This window comes from Sus scrofa, chromosome 9 (assembly GCF_000003025.6).
Source record: "Sus scrofa isolate TJ Tabasco breed Duroc chromosome 9, Sscrofa11.1, whole genome shotgun sequence".
NCBI classification, from domain to species: domain Eukaryota; kingdom Metazoa; phylum Chordata; class Mammalia; order Artiodactyla; family Suidae; genus Sus; species Sus scrofa.
The window spans coordinates 72,911,109-72,923,468 of NC_010451.4; the positions used below are offsets into that span (position 1 = coordinate 72,911,109).

Below are 12,360 nucleotides of genomic sequence, written 5' to 3' on the forward strand. Positions count from 1 at the left end.
ACTGAGTAGTATTTTAATTGTAAGGATGTACCACAATCTGTTCATCCATTCACCAGCTGTTGAACATTTAGGTTGTTTCCCGCTTTGGGTGGCTATAAATTTAAATCTTTTGCCTATTTAATAAAATTTGGGTAGTTTGCTTTCTTATGAGTTTTGAGATTTCTTTTACTTACTTTCACTGATAAGGGATTTACAAATATTTTTTCATCTTGAAAAAATATGGCTTGCTTTTAATCTTCTTAACATCATCTTTCAAATAACAGGCATTTTTAATTTAATGAAGTCCATTTTTTTTTCTTTCATGGTTCATGATTTCTATGTCCTAAGAAATCTTTGCCTAACCCATCAATACAGATTTTCCATTTTTTTTATTTTTTCTAGAAGTTTTACAGTTCTAGCACTTATGCTTTGTTCTGTGAGCCATATTGAGTAAATTTTTACATATGGAGGCAAAGGCTAAGGTTCATACTTTTTACAGAAGGATATCCGTGTTTCCAGAACCATTTATTGAAAAGCCTATTTTCCCCCATTGAATAACCTTGGCTTCTTTGTCAAAAATTAATCGGATATATATGTGTGGATCTATTTTTGACTCTCTTCTACATTTATTCTCATGCAAATACCACATTGCCTTAATTACTGTAGCTTTATTCTAAGTCTTAAGATCAGATGGTAGAAGACTTCTAACTTTCACTGCATGCTTTATAGAGTGTTCGAATCTGGAAATACTGGCGGGAGGGGGGGAATACTACTCTCACTTAAGTACTCTGAACACTGGTACATATTTTGGAAGATCCCTTTGCTTCCTGAAATAATTTACATTAGTTGCTACTAAACCTTAAGTATCCTAAGGGTTCATTATAAATTCTTGCTTTCATGTTCTCTTGCGAAGGAACCCCTTGAAGGGATCACTTCAAGTCCATGATAAGTGCAACTTGTCACAAAGGTCACTAATACCAGGTCTCCAGCACCATGGGAGGTGGGGGAGGGCACCGGACTACTGAATAGCTCTACTTTTCAGACTGTCAAGTTATCTTGCTCTCTCCTGGTTTCCTGATGCTTGGGAGCCTGGTTCTTCACCTCAGCAGCTTTGAAAACAGGTTCTGCAGGTTGACTTGAAATGGCAAAGAGCTAGATTTTAAGTCTTGGGGATTCCAGGAAAAGTAGAATCTTTCCTCAATGCAGTTCATGGAAATGAGGAATGAAAACATTAGTCATGCGAACTATTCTGTCACAAGTCAAGGGGATTTCTGTGGCAGATAGAGCCCTATCCTTGTTTTTTGAATGCAGAGGCTCTCTTTGGTGACAGAAATATTCATTTGCTATTTTCACAGTGGAAGAAGTGTGAATTACATCACACTCACCATTCTATAATTCTTTTCCTATCTTTTCCTATCTGTAATCTTCTCTCCCCAAACTAGTGCTGGACAAAATTTAGTAAGTATGAGTTTATCTGTGAGAGACAAGTGTCTCTGCATAATAGCAGCTCATTTGTTTAGCAATATGATTTGAGATGTAACAAAGTTATCATCTTAAAAATGAAAACTTTTTTTCTAAAATGAACTGTACATTCCTTATCTTCAAAGCAGAATATCCCGAACAAGTTCATTCTCACCTGGTAAATTCAGGGACTATCGAGGATGTGGTGCTGTTTGTCCCCAAATGAAAACGATTCTAAGTTATTGCACTTTTTCCTTCCTGTGTTCACTTAATAGCTTCCCTCCCCTCCTGTTGGAATGCCTTTTATTTTGTAATGAGCTTACATTAGAAATGATAATTGAGCTTCCTGGAATTGTGAGAAAACTGAGAGCACATGGGGTCCCAAGGCTTTTCCTGGGGGCGTGGGGAGAGGGAGGGGGCCTAGGGTGGCATTTATTTGCTAAAAATGTGAAAGGTAAGTACATGGGAATATAAAATTTTCCAAAAGAGCTTTTCTATGTACCCAGGTCTGGCATAAACTAAGCCCTCAATAAATGTTGAATCAATCAAAAGGACATACAGACTTTGCATCTATTGAAGGTGATGGCCATAGCAACTCTGACAAGTTTATCATTCATGCTGCACGTGGCAACTGGGTTGTGTCCACTGGAAGAGATGGTGATTCTGATAGCATTGTTGGGGCTACTGGCCACACCAGCTTTGGGGACTACTAGGCAACCAGCTTTGGGTAGAAGGGTTGTGCCTGCCCTACTCAAAACCCCTTTCTAGGGACTAGAGGTACCTTCAGTCTAACTTTCCTCAAAAAATAAAAAAACATATTTACCACTTTCTAGTTAATAAAATGCTATCTGGGACACTGATATCATCAATATATTCATGCTGCTTTTGGGTTGTAGAGGAGTGTGTTCTTTAACTGCTATGCTTTTGAGAGTCAAGTACAAAGCAGAAGTTAAGGTTTAAACGTATTAACTGTATTCCCCTCTTGGAATCAATCAGTAGAAGTTAATCTGAGAACATGGAGAAAGGGATATGGGACTCAATACCTCACAAATTTCACTTGATATAAATGAAAATTTCAGTCTGATAAGATTAGGCTTTCTCTACCATGAAGTAATATATTTGATTTGACAATCTTGCTTTAAAAGTTGTCTTGATTTTTAAATCTGTTTTTAATGGTGTTTGGCATTTATATCCACGAAGGATCAGGTTTTTTGTTTGTTTGTTTGTTTGTTTGTTTGTTTTGTCTTTTTAGGGCCACACATGAGGCATATGGAGGTTCCCAGGCTAAGGGTCAAATTGGAGCTGTAGCTGCCAGCCTATGCCACAGTCACAGCAATGCAGGATCTGAGCTGCATCTGTGACCCACACCACAGCTCATGGCAACGCCGTATCCTTAACACACTGAGTGAGGCCAGGGATCCAACCTGCGTCCTCATGGATACTAGTCAGATTCATTTCCACTGAGCCAGGACAGGAACTCCAAGGATCAGCTATTTCTAATGGTATCTGTAATATTTCCCTTTTAATGCTTATTAGATTAGGTTTGCATTCATATCCTCTTCTAAGTAATGCTAATGTATCTTGATGCTTTGAATGACCAGTTCAGATCTCCAAATTCTTAAAGGTGACTTTAACTTTGAATGTCCTTACTTTACCCATTGACAGCAAGTCAGTCATATCAGTAGCAAGGGAACTCTTAGATCATACTGTAATCCCTAATGTAGGGATAATGGGCAGGGAGAACATGAAAGAATCCAGAATCTCATGAAAGACTCCAATGCAAAAACCTCTGACAAATCTCTTGGTGGACCCAGGAAAACTGGTATAGTATTTAAAAGCCCAACTCTGTAGGCACTTCTAAATGAGATAATCCTGGATTATGATATTTGCTGGGGCTCAAATTCAAGATTATGTGCCCACCCTGTCAGCTGGAAAGACATGTGATGAGTTAAGCTTATGATACGGAAATGCAAACACAATGTGAATCTTTGTAACAGATTCTCACTGCAGAGATATAACCCTTCACTGGTCTGGGCGTTGCACAACAGACCCAAACTCTATTCATACAGCATTGATTTTGTAGGAAAAAGTACTGTCACGGGTGCTGGGATGGATGGGAAGCTAGGGAAGCTTAAACTTCAGTGCCCTTCACTTACACAGACCCTTTTAATAAGTCTTCATGTATAAAACTGTATTGGCTATTTTTCAAAATTCTCTTAAAGAAGTCCCCAATATTATGTAAGTATCTGGCTCACAACACCTGGCTTTCCCCACCTGTTACTGTTTGGGTTTCTACCTGGGGATGATGTGATAGAAAATGCCGATCTGTCACCAATGATTCTTTCCATGGCGCACATGTATAAACATTTTTTCATGCTTATTCAACTTGGTTTAATTTCCTTTCTTTTCTCTTCTTTTTTTTTTTTTTTAGCTATTTATTTATTTTTGCTTTCTAGGGTCACACCCACAGCATATGGAAATTCTCAGGCTAGAGGCCAAATCATCGGAGCTGCAGCTGCTGGCCACCACCACAGCCACATGGATCTGAGCTGTGTCTTCAACCACAGCTCACGGCAACATCAGATCCTTAACCCACTGAGTGAGGCCAGGGACTGAACCAGCATCCTCATGGATACTGGTCAGGTTCATTTCTGCTGAGCCACAACGGGAACTTCCTGATTTGATTTCTAATTCTACTATGTTGCTCCACAGCTTGCATGAATCTGTCCTAAAAGCATTTTCTAAGTCTGAATTTCCCTTTGTTAGGTTGGTCTATCTGCCTTTTATGTTTCAGGATAAGCCACGGATCCCTCCTCCAGTCTTGCCTCAGCACCTGTTCAGGCATTCTGCACACACCTGGGCAAGTGCAGGTGGGCAAGAGTCAGCCTTGCTTGGGGTTTGGTGGGTGGGCTGCTAAACACGGGAGACTCGTGTGTGTATCTGCAAATGTCCTTGGAGCTGTATGTACCTGTTGTATAGGATTTGCAACTATTTTTCTCTCCAGTTAACTGTCTCTCCAAATGTCATCAAGTACCTTGTTGGAAACATTGTGTTCAAGTGTCACAGAATCTCTAATAGACAGATTTCTGGGGGTAGACTGGGAAGGCAAAAGCTTGAAAACTGAGGGCACACTGTTTCATTATTATAGAAAGTCAGGATTTGGGCGGGAGGAGTGAAGATGTTCTTTCCTGGACTTGACAACCCAGCTTTCTTGGATAATTTTAAAAAGCTTGGGAGTTACTCTTAGCTGTGCAAATATCTGAAAATTGTATCACCTTGTCTAAATTAAGGGAATTTTAGTACTATTCAGTTGTGTGGACACTGGTAAACTCTGCATATAACTGCAATACCGTGATCCTACCCAGAGCTTACAAAGACACTTTTCTACCAACGTGGTAAAGGCCAGTGTCTGGATGGAGGAAAGGACTGACTTGCTTCTACATTGCTCAGGCTCAGCACTCCTACAGCAGCTTGTCCATGTGCAGCTGAGTGGAACACACTGTGGGAAAACCACCATTCCCATGCTGATTTGCAGAGCCATTAGAGATGGACAGAGTATCTCTCCCTGCTCCGTAGGCTGCACGACTTCCTTCTCACCAAGGCCATCAGGAAGGCCAATCACTTTGAAATATAGCCCTCTGCTTACAAACTATAGGAAGTTTCTTGGACACTCCAAAGAAGCTTCTAGTTAAGAGAGTCTGGCTCTGCTGTCCCTTCTCAGACATAATGTCCTTGGCTTTAGCACATGTTCTGCATGGCAGGAGGACTCTGGGATTTGCTTTTAAAAAGTTTAATGCTTTAAATTGGTAAGGCTGTGATCTATCCACACACCCATTGAACGGCTTATTTTCTTTTTAGGCTCCCATGAAAATGAGATGTCTATTATGACCTAAGGATGAGGCAGTTAAGCAATTATTAAAATAAACAGTTTTATACAGGGAAGAATGATTTTTTTTTTCCCCTCCATGCCCATGTATTTAAAATTCTTTCTGAGCCTCCATGGAACATCCTACAGCTCTTCTCTAAGATTAAGAATTAAGTCCCCTACTCTTCTCATCTGTCCTTTCTTGTTAAAAATGTTTTCAGGCTTTCTTCCTGTCAGTTTTCCTGAGATGATGGCAGAGGTATACAGATAAAGGCTGATTTCAAGACAAGCATGCCAGTGCAAAGAAGTGAATGAAGGAAAAAGAATGGCAGTCTAAAAGAATGCCGAGGTTTAAAGAAATGATGTACCTCCTGTAAAAATTTTAACTGCTCAGAAAGTCTCGGTTTCATGGAATGCCTCCTTGGAATGATTTTTTTCCCCCCAGTGGCTGCAATACATAAAGGCCACTGAAACTTGCTATTACCCTCCCCCTGCTTTTTATAACCCCTGAAGTTCGGGTCAGTTTTCATGCATCTAAGCCCGGGTGGCAACTCTGGTTTAAAGGCCATTTCATGCCTGATAAAATTTCATTAGGCATTTTAACTTTTAATTTCTTTTATTGACTTATCGTGCAGATGGAGAGAAATGTTTAGAAAGGGAAAAAAAATTTAAACAGGGATTTACTGAAGTCATGTTTCAGTAAGGAAGGAAATACCATCGACTTTATTACAGCTGCCTAATGTTTTCCACAAACTGTAGAAATAATGTGTTGTATCTTGGTGACCTACAATAGCAGCTGACTGCACATGATGGAAATGCAATTTGGGTTTGCTAAAAATTAACTATTTAATGCCCTGGTGTCCATGTCGCACTGTATCTTGTGTCTGGTTTGTTCTATATGCTCTTACCAAGATGTGCACAGTCATTTGCTACAGGTTCAAACGTGGGTCTGCAGCTTCCTGAGAAGCGGCCAGGGTGCAATGGGAAGAGGCTACACCACATACTCACCGGCCTGTGTCTGCTGTCCCTACATGGTCCTAAGAGCTGATGGGATATTTCTTCTGCCTCCTTCCTGTGTCCCCTTCACCTGCCCCCTTACTCCCTACCAGGCCAAACGAGCCCAGACACCCCTCCCAACACCCCCTCCTCCCCCCTGCCCCTGTCTCCCTTCACTGGGCCTTATCTGGTATGTTCAGTGATGCGATAAAACAAAAAGGGAAGTTTCTGATTGCAGAACACACCCTTTGGAACGATTCCAGCTAGAGAAGAGTCCCTTAAGGAAAGTGAGAGCAGTGGAGGGAGGCTTAGGTGCCAGGAGCAAGAAAAATGCAAGCTTAGGAGGAAAAAATAATAACTTGCCAGAATGGCAGTGGTGGTTTCGAGAGATCTGATGGGTGGAGGGAGTTCAAAAAGGAACTTGCCTAATGAGGCCTCTCTGAAGATTTACTGCTGTGGCTGCTGCTGAGAAGAGGATCCGGAGAAAAGATGTTCTGCCCTGACTAGCTTCACAGGAAGTCAGGCAGGGCTTGTATTCTCTGGCAGGCAGGGGAGAGACACCGCTCAGCCAGCAGCATCCAGGGCCTTTCAGTGTAATTGTTTTTAAAGAGCCCCCTTCCACACAGCATTCCTGACCCTTATACACAGAGTTCTCAAGGCAGACAACCAAATAGAGAAACCATTCTGGACGCCAAACATCCTAGTTTGTCCCCAGGATGACCACATCAGCGCCCCCGGGGGACTATTTCCTTCCCTAACTGCACCTCTCCTGGAGGATGGGGCTCATCCTGCAGCCATCAGCTTCTGGGCTGAGAAGATGCAAAGACTATCCTCGAAGTTCAGACTGTCGCCTGTCCTTCACCCAGCGGAGTGGAGTGGGGTTTAGCCTCTCCCCAGCACCCCCTGCAGGACCCAAAGCCCCTCTTACATCTGGGGACTGGAAGTGAAACTCTGCAGTGCAAACACCAGCACTGCGGGCGGCCCGCACTCACAGGGATCTCTCTTCGTGCTGATGGAGTTACAAGGACGAAATCACTGGAGGAGAATACCACCCTTTTGGAGAAAGAGCTTCATTTCTCCACGTCTAAGACAGATACTATCACTGTCATTTGACTTATGGGGAAATGGGGCTTAATGAGCAGAGTGATTCGCTGAAGGACACAGAAAGAGCTGGTCTTAGAACACAGCGGGTCCATCTGACCATGGGAGGACCCAAGCACCCCGCTCCCATGGGCTGGCTGAGGTCATCTTGAGAATTCATTCTGGGTAATAAATCAGAAGCCTTCAAGGGGAAAACAGGCAAATGAGGTTCCGGGTGTTTTCTCACAAAAGACAGGAGCAGCCCACAGGGTTCTCACCTTGTAAATCAGAGAAAGTGAGGCAGAACAAGGAAAACGATCCAGAGTTTAGGATTCTGACCCCACCCCATCCAAAGAACAGGTGAAGTGGGCTCCAATAAAGTGAGCTCAACTCACCAGAAAGGCTCAGGTAGCTAGCTCCAAGGAACGGTTGAGCGCAGCAAATCCGGAAGGCAGGGCCAGGTTCTTTGTTCATTTTTCTCAAAGACTGAAACAGAGCAGTGGGAGCAGAAGGGTTCCCTCTCTCCCTCAGAGGTGTATGCTGCTGGCAGGTAGAATGCCGCGTGAGGGGACAGATGCCTGGGCCCGAGGGAGGCGGACGCCATGCTGGAGTCTTATCCTCAGCTCTTCAATCAGCTTCAAGGGTCTTAGCCCGCAGGGCGCATGCGTGCACGTGCGCACGTGCGTGTGCACAAATATGCAGAATAGAGTATTTCATAGGCCTGCTTCTACTTTCTTGTATGAGCAGGTATTACAAAGAGCTTCTCTCCAAAGAATCTTAAGTAGAAAAATACCTTCATTAACATTTGTTTTCATGAAAAGACAGGACTGCTAGTTGCCTGCTCAGTCTGTTTTCCCCTGTCTTCCTTCATAACGAAACTGTGATTTGGCGAGGGTGGTGGATGTGGGATTGTAAATGGCCAGCCTAAAGCTTTTATTTCTCAACCTCCCTTGCTGCGAAGTTCTGGCCAGTAGCATGTAAAGTAAATTTACTTGAGGAAACATCTAGGAAAGTTCCTTCAAAGAAAAGCAGACAGATGGCGGCTCTCTTATTGTGAAATGCAAAGCTAGGTGCTGTGGACGTCAATGCAGAAAGTAGTAGGCTGTGTCTCTAAATGGCGACTTGTTGGCTGCGATAAAGGCTCTGGATTTCCTTTCCCAGATTTCTTTTACAAGAAAGAATAAATCCCGAATTTGTTTAAAACCACGGGGACGGGGTTCTGTGTTACTAGCAGGCAAAACCAGGAGTTCCCGTCGTGGTGCAGTGGTTAACGAATCCGACTAGGAACCATGAGGTTGCAGGTTGGATCCCTGCCCTTGCTCAGTGGGTTAAAGATCCTGCATTGCCGTGAGCTGTTGTGTGGGTCGCAGACGGGGCTCGGATCCCGCGTTGCTGTGGCTCTGGTGTAGGCCGGTGGCTACAGCTCCGATTAGACCCCTAGCCTGGGAACCTCCATATGCCGCGGGAGGGGCCCTTAAAAAAAAGGCAAAAAGACAAAAAAAAAAAAAAAAATCCCTTAAAAAAAAAAACAGTTCCTAACTGATGCAGAAGGCAAGCTGCTTACTTTTTTCCTGAACATGTGGTAGTCCACATGACACAAAGAAGTGAACACTCCCACTATAAAGTCAATAAAACAAGGGGTAGATTCGAACCCTCTCTTTCTTAGTATCAGTCTTTAGATGTGAATGTCATAACCTTTGTCACAGACCCTTTGGAGAATTGTAGGAAACTAGACAGTCTCCTTGGGGAAATGCATGTACACGCTTCCATAGGAAATCTTCACATACCATCTCACGCATTTTATGGAAATCAGTGAGGTCTGTTCAGAACCCTTAAGAATTTCTGCATTTGGTTACAATTACTTCAAAAGGTAGAAAAGAAGGGACTAGATCTGGCTTGGCTCATGGTCTGTGCATTCAGAGTCTTTTTCTCAAGGAAGTTCAGGACTAGACTGGGTTACCTGGCTAGTCACGTGCCTTTCTAGGAGCCTTCTAAGAAAGTAATCTAAATCTTTTAGACTTGGAGTTGGCTGGTGAGACCATTTAGTGAGGGAGAAACCAGATGCCACTCTGAGGCCTGGCAGAACCAGGGATAGTACAGGCCATCACAGGAGCGTCAAGAGGCTTCTGAGGCTAACTGTAACCCCATGGATAATAAATAAATTAATTCACTTGGCAAACCTGAGCGAAGGATGTTGGGAAGGGCTTTTGTGACTCAATGTGGACCATCTTTGAGAAGTATCCATTCTTGTTCATTGGATTTTAGTAGATTTGGAATAGTTTTACAGGACTGTGTATGTTTGTGTGATAACACTGACAAGACATTCTGAATGTTGGTTGGTTAATGAAAATGTAACAAGATATTTTACTTACAGAGCAGCTGTTCCAATGTTTGGGCATTCCATTTCAAGCTGCTATGAGCTGATCTAGTCCAAAGAGGCTTTACTGAAAGTATATTGTAATAAACAGTGTCCATTGAGTGAATTTGCCTAAATAGTTTTTTATGCTTTATGTCTGTGGGAAAAGACAGATGATATCCAGGAAGCTGTTTTGCTTTGATTTCCCAGCAAAGTCACCATCCTTCTCTAACAGATTCTAATTGTATGATGCCATAGAACAGGCTTAATTCAAGTTGTAAAAATATGTAGGTTCTATCATCTTAATTCCCCTTTGGAAGATATGCATAATTCATTTCCTTAGATCTTTATCGTGCATGCTTTCCTCTTGAACTATTTATGTATCTTTCACTCCTTTTACGAAAACAACAACTATCTTGATTTTATTAATTTCAACCTCAGAGATTACACGAAGAATGTAACAAAGTATTTGCAAAACATTTTCTCATATCTTTATAGCAAACTAGAATACTCTGCAACAGTTGTTTTCTAATTTCAGCATGCAAAAAATACCTGTAGAGTATATTAAAATGCAGGTTCCAGGGCCCCTCAGGGCTCTTCTTCGGGGGGCCCATGGAACATTTGGCAGCTGTTGTGCTTGACGTAGCCAGTTTGAGTTATGGATCCAAAAATCTCGCTTGTTAAAAGGGTAAGATTGTTTCCTTTGATTCTTTCCATTCAAAGACCTTGGAATGCTATGCAAAAATTTTAAAACAATCCGAGTTCCCTTTGTGGCTCAGCGGTAATGAACCTGACTAGTATCCATGAGGATGTGGGTTTGATCCCTGGCTTTGCTGGTTGAGTATCCAGCGTTGCCGTGAGCTGTGGAGTAGGTCAAAGACATGACGTGGATCCAGCGTTTATGTGGCTGTGGCTGTGGCCTAGGCCAGCAGTTACAGCTCTGATTTGAGCCCTAGCTTGGGAACTAGATGATGCTCAATCACTAGGGTGAATTCCAATTCACCCCCTCATTTCTCTGGTGCCTCTTAAAACTGTGTCACTTTAGCATTTGAAAACACCCTTCTCAGACTGTTCAAGTCATGATCAAATTGATGACAATATCAGGAAGAGAAACTTTTAAGCAATCCTCAGATGCTGTTCCATCTGCTTCATGTCATAAACCCACAGATGTTCTTTTCTCTCTTTAAAGGACTTCTAACATTCTTGTTTTACAATGTTAGGAATTATAATATATACAATATGCTTCTCTGAAAGTGTCATTTATGTTTGTAATATATTGTCCTTTAACCTTAAAGCATGTATCATGTAAACTGCAGATGTCTAATTTTTTTTTTTTTTTTTGCATTTATGTGCAAGGTCTCAATTACTTGCTGTCTGCTTTCACTAAACCTTAGGGTGCAAAGAGTTTTTCTCTATGTGTTTAACTCCATATGTGAGAAGCAGGGCAAAGCTGGGCAGAAGAATGGGGCTCCTTGAGAGAGCCCTACACTGAGGAAGGGTGGAGTGACCCACAGTAAGAAGTGTTCAGGAAAGAGAAGGGCCAAGTCAGGAGACACCCTGTGCATCCACTGTCAGGGAAAGTGGAGTGTGGAGAGCCAGGAGCGAGAGGAAGAAAGGCCAGGATGATAGGATAGGGCAGGAGCTGATAAGAAAGATAAGAAAGGGAGCTCCTATTGTGTCTCAGAAGGTTAAGAACCCAACTAGTATCCATGATGCGGGTTTGTACCCTGGCCTCACTCAGTGGGTTAAGGACCCAGTGTTGCTGTGGCTGTGGTGTAGGCCAGTAGCTGCAGCTCCCATTCAACCCCTAGCCTGGAAACTTCCATATGCCGTAACTGTGTGCCCTCCACCCCCCCAAAAAAGTGAGAAAGAAGCAAGAGGGTCCAGGCTATTTTTCCATTAGTGGCTCTGCTATTCTCAAAACTCATTTTTTGTAGCATAAAATGCCACATACCGGACAATAAGAGCCTTTGTGGGTCACATTTTAAATAATTATTCAAGGCATCCAGCTCTTTCAACTACCTCCAAACACAGGATCTATAGAAACTTTGGAATCTTACCTTTTTATTTACAGAAGGCCTTGGGCTTTCTAAAGCTAAGTCACATGCAATATCCTCAAGTGATTTTGCTGCAGCTTCTCTGTTGATTTCAGCCTCCTCTGACGTCATTAAAGGGTACCACCATTCCACTGATACCCTTGTCTGGAATGCAGGTCCTCTGATGCCTTTCAAACTGCCAGTTCTTAACATGTGAGGGCAAGCATCCCCCAGAACCTGCAGGATGAGAATGCTTGCTGAGGTGAGGAACTAGAACCCAAAGCACATTATTCTCTGTGATCTTCTTCAGAAAGCCCACTCCCTCCTCGGGTTCTTCAGACGCAAACCCCCATGCAAACAAACTCCTGGGACTAGCTCAGAGTTCCCTGGTGGCTCAGTGGGTTAAGGATCCAGCGTTGTCACTACTGTGGCTCTGGTTGCTGCTGTGGCACAGTTTCAATCTCTGGTCTGGGAAATTCTGCAGGCTGTGGGTGTGGTTAAAAAAAAAAATAGTGTTCTCGGACCAGCTCCTCTGGTTCATTAGACGGTCCTAGTATGCCTACATCCCACGGAACAGAAAGTCATAC

General features: G+C 42.8%; 1 long non-coding RNA gene across 1 annotated transcript in view; it reads right to left on the reverse strand.

The window, feature by feature from the left end:
- Positions 1-8,656, reverse strand: part of LOC102161391 — a 152,943-nt gene extending 144,287 nt beyond the window's left edge. The window contains exon 1 of the long non-coding RNA XR_002347038.1: positions 7,777-8,656. This is a non-coding gene — a long non-coding RNA (uncharacterized LOC102161391). The remainder of the gene's footprint in view (positions 1-7,776) is intronic.